The sequence below is a fragment of the Grammomys surdaster genome, unplaced genomic scaffold (assembly GCF_004785775.1).
Source record: "Grammomys surdaster isolate TR1022 unplaced genomic scaffold, NIH_TR_1.0 206, whole genome shotgun sequence".
Classification (NCBI taxonomy): domain Eukaryota; kingdom Metazoa; phylum Chordata; class Mammalia; order Rodentia; family Muridae; genus Grammomys; species Grammomys surdaster.
The window spans coordinates 5216020-5220741 of NW_021604651.1; the positions used below are offsets into that span (position 1 = coordinate 5216020).

Here is a 4722-nt window from a genome sequence, read left to right on the forward strand (position 1 = left end):
TGCAACAGCAGCAACAACAACAACAAAGCATAGAAAACATTTCATTGTGGAAGCTGTAGTGTGTCACACTGTGTCCCACAGTACACCCTTTTGTCTACACATCTTCACTTGCAAATGCTCATTGCAATGAGTCATTGGTCTGGCTCAAGACCTCTGACATCTGTGACACCTCATTGGGACTCCTTCCGGTTAACCTGTTGTTACCCTGTGTCATAGAGATCCTGCAGCTTTGGAACAGCAGGACTGGTCCTTTCCTGAGCCCCAAACATTCACAGATGATATAGATTTTGGGGTGGGTCATCTCAGAGCCCTGCATCTGTGCCTGGGTGGTATCCGAGCTGATCAGCTCTCTGACCCACACCACAAGGACTGGCTCTTCAGCACTGCTCTGGCTTGGCCACCCAATGATGGAAGGTAGGTGGCAGGGTCAACTCTTCTGCTCTCATGCCCCTAGGGTCAGCTCACCCCACCCACACTACCTGAGCCAAGCCTCCAGAGCCAGCTCCACTGTGCTGCCCAGTCAAAATGCAGGGTCCACTCTCCCATGCGCTGTAGCATGTGAGGGACTCTGCCTGTCACACCCTCACACCCTCTGAGCTGGCTTACCTGTGCCTTTGTCATCAGGACCAACTCCACTGTTTTGCCCAGGTGAGATGCAGAGCCCTCTCTCCAAGTGCTATAGCCAGTGAGGGGGCAGGGATACCTGGGGACAGTGCTCCTGACTACTACTACAGGTTTCGGGGGGGGGGAGAGAGCATCATCCCCATACCCAGGCTACCTCACAGCAGATGAATGGTAGCTCCAGATCTTTCTCACTCTTGTCCTTAGAGCTGGCTTACCCACTACTGTGCTGTCCAGGTGAGGTGCAGGGCCTGGTCTCCCAAGTGCTCCAGGTGGTGAGGGACAGCTTCAGGGGGAGGGAATCACCCCGATACCCATGCCTCCTCTGCACTAGTGCCACCCCACAGCAGAAAAGTGGTGAGGACAGCTTTTCTCACACTCACACCCTCAGGGCCAGCTCATCTATATCTCCCCTCCCCCCACAACCCCATCAGGACCAGCTCCACTGTGCTGCTTGGGCGAGTTGCAGGGCTCACTCTCCCAAGTGTTGCCAGAGCTAAGAGATGGGGCCAGTTCTCCAGAGCACCTTATCCAGTGAGGGACAGGGTCAGTTCTGTACAGCCCCTGGTGGCTACCCCGACCAGGGACATCTGTATGTTTTTCTAGTGGTAATATGAACCACGAATGTTGACACTGACCCCTTTGGCTGCATAGGCATGGACTCAGACATGGCCCTCAGCAGCATCTCAGGCCAGGACTTCACCATGACCAGGTGGCAGGGCTGGCCACTCACAACAGGCTCCTCCTCTCCACCCCAAGCCTCCAATTCCATCTCTCTTCATAAAGCTCAAGCTGCCCCACTTCTCCCTTCCTCCCATCTGAACACCACATACTTGCATACTGTGGTGGCTCCTGCTGGAGGCTGGCATACTGTGGTGGCTCCTGCTGCAGGCTGGCCACGCACCTGGCCAGCCCCTGGGTGACACCCTCAGTCCACATTGCATGGTTATTGGCAAGCAGGTATCTATGGCCTGCCTGTGCCATGTGCTGGAGGACAGGTCTATGGTGACACAGCAGTCCCCAGGTCTCAGTCTTCCTACTTCAATGCTGCCTGAATTTGATTTTATTTTTATGAGTCCTAGGCATAAAATAGCTTTGGCCACCAAGCCAGGCATCAAGCTAAGATAAACAAAGGACTGCCATCTGCTCTGCCCCTGATTGGTATATGAACACCACCACCAACACGGCATCTCTTTGTCCATCGCCAGGGGAATATCCTATTATTTTAAGCTATGTTTTCCAAGTAACTTGACACAGTCTTCATGTACCAATGTCTGAACTCCTTCACTGTTATGGTCTTTTGCCTCAAGTAGGTTCAAACTCTGTGTGTGCATGTGCGTGCGTGTGTGTGTGTGCACGCACACACATGTTTGTACATACAGATGTGCATGAGTGCAATGGAAGCCTGATCTGTTTTCTTTTTCTCGTCATGTGTTTGGTGTGTATATATATATATATATGTGGGGATGTGCATGCAGAGGCTGAAGACTGAGGTTGACAATCCTCGGTTCTTCTGCCTTATTCTTTAAGACAGAGTCTGTCAATCAACCCCACAGCTTGCTGACACAGCTAATCCCACTAGTCAGCCTGCTACAGTCATCCCTGTCTCTGCCTCCCAAGGCTTGAGACTGAAGGCAAGCCACACCACCCAGCATGTGCCTGGGTCCTGGAGATCCAAACTCTGGGTCCTTCTGTGTGTGTGGCAAGTACTTTCCCTACTGAGCATCTTCCCCAGCTCTCCCTCCGCCTCATTTTTGAGACAAGGCTTTATTAAACCCTGGAGCTTAATAATTGTGCCAACTAGGCAGTCAGCAAGCCCTAGGATGCCTCCATAGTGCTGGGAGCACAGGCGTGACCTGTTGACACTCCGTTTTTATGTAGAGCTGGTGGTCCTGCTCAGGGCTTCATGCTTGCATGCCAGCACTTCACTGTGTGAGCCACCTCCTTAGCCCCTAGCTTATCAGTTCGGGTGCAGTCTGTATAAGAGAAAGTAATACCCATGTAGGGGTGTGAATGAGGGTTTTTTTTCTTATTTGTATAGGTTCCATGTCCATGATATTTAATTGACAGTGACCTTCTGCAGGTATGATTACAATTGTACATAACATCGTATGAGATATCTATAGTTTATTCCTCTTAGTGGTCAAACTTTCAACTAGGCACATGTTGTTGAGTCCAGAGGAATCTTTTGAAGTCTTATGTTTTATATTTATGAGGGGTACTTTACATTTCTCTAAGATGAGGAGACAGATGGAAAACCTATGAGAAATGAGAAGAACAAGTCTGAGCCAACACACCTGTTCAGACTCTCTGTTACATTTGACCTTGATATCTGCCCCTCCTCAGGACCCAGAGGCCATGTGCAATTATGGAAGAATTGCCTACAACTGGTTGGGAGGAGTGGCTGAATAGTGACGAAAGATCAACCCTCAACAAGTCCAGTGGTGATGATCATTTGCAAACTGGCACAGCTGAACTCATGGAGATGGCGGCTGTTTGGCTGGAAGGGTAGTCCTAAACAACATACACAGCAAGTGCCTTCACCCACTGAGCCATCTTGCCCTCTCTCACTGGACCCCAACAAACTGATCTTAACTGCTCAACAAATAAGATGTTTCTCAATTGCTTTGAGTATCCACATGTCAGTGGACAAGCCAATCTTGACATTTTCTATTTGTTGCAATATACCAGGTCTGCTGCTGTAGCCACACTGTGCTCATCATGAGCCTAATGTGCGCTGTACACAAAGGATGGTATATTTGGCCGACACTCTTTAACTAGCTTAATTCATTAGTTTGCACCATTCTTTGAGGCTTTAAAGTTTTGAATGATTTTGGGGCATGTGTAGGGTGTCTTCACTCTATCCATCTCTGAGGGTCCATCTGACAAATTACCCTCTTCGCCAGACTCGAGGCCCCACGGCTTAAGGAAGTTAGCACTCACAATGAAAGTGAGCAACTTTATTCTGAGCCTTCCACATTAGAAGGATCATCCCCAATTTTTTTCGAATTACTTAAGGATGTGAAAAATATCTTTATTTTCTGTTTGATGACACTTCTTGGTAATGTGAGGAATTATAGAATAATACCTTAGCTTGGGAAGGATTGTACTCCGAAATAAATCAAGTCAGATTCTTAGCTCTTGCCTGTTAAGTACCAGTTTGACATTGGAAATGATCCCAACTTAGTGATTTCGAGAACCCCATGGCCAGCACTATCACCTTCAGCCACTCGAAACCCATTTGGCTGAGGCTGATGAAGAAGCTCATTTAGTGTGGGAGGATTGAGTTTGAAAACCTAAGTAGATAGAGTGTCCGCCGCGTAACCTCAGGGTTCAAATCTGTGTTCATTTAAAAGTTTTAAAAAAGTCAACACTCTTACATCTGTGCCTCTTCTGATGAAGTTTGGGATGGAATGAAAATTAATGTTGAGAAGTGCTAGAAGCAAGACCAGAGGACTGCATGTTGTAGGAGGCAGCATAGGCTGCTGTGATTGGGTTCTGGTTCTGATGGCTGCAGCTCTGTAACCCTGATCAGATCTGTCACCCTGTCTTGATCTACGCCTGTTTACACAGAAATGCAGCTGGAAACTATGCCTGTTGTGGGATGCTGTCCTCTGGGACAAGCAGAGCATTGCCGTCTTTATCAGAGCAGCAGTGATCACCTGCAAAAGAGTCATCAAGATCGGACCTGTTGACAGTTGCTCTTCCGTAACCACAGGGGTGGGTAGAGAGGTCCTTCCCCTGAAATTTGACAGGCGCTCCTCCTGTACTGCCCACCCAGCTATATGCGATGACCCTCAGCCACTCTCGGCTGGAGGAGGTGCTAGAGCTTGTAGACGGTGGAAAGCTAGCGAAAGACTCCATCTATGTGGCTATGGGGAAGTCATCACGCTGGCATGAGGTTTCTCAGCGATGTGTTGGTTTTGAGGGCTTCCATGTTTCTTTAAGGAAGCACAAAAATCTCCTTGCAAGACAAGTGTGACATCATGACCTTGGCCGGTCGTTGGTGCCCTGTCTGGAGTGAGTGGACATTGCTCATGGTTTCAGACAAGGCTTGTGTAATGGTGCCTTTCTCAGAAGGGCGGAAGTGAAGACTAACTG

The 4722-nt window shown here is 48.9% G+C and overlaps 1 non-coding gene across 1 annotated transcript; it reads right to left on the minus strand.

Annotated features, from left to right (window-relative positions):
• Positions 1 to 1690: 1690 nt before the first annotated feature.
• LOC114624446 lies at positions 1691 to 1834 on the minus strand. Its single transcript, XR_003711922.1, has one exon. It is a non-coding gene; the product is annotated as a small nucleolar RNA SNORA48 (small nucleolar RNA).
• Positions 1835 to 4722: the final 2888 nt, after the last annotated feature.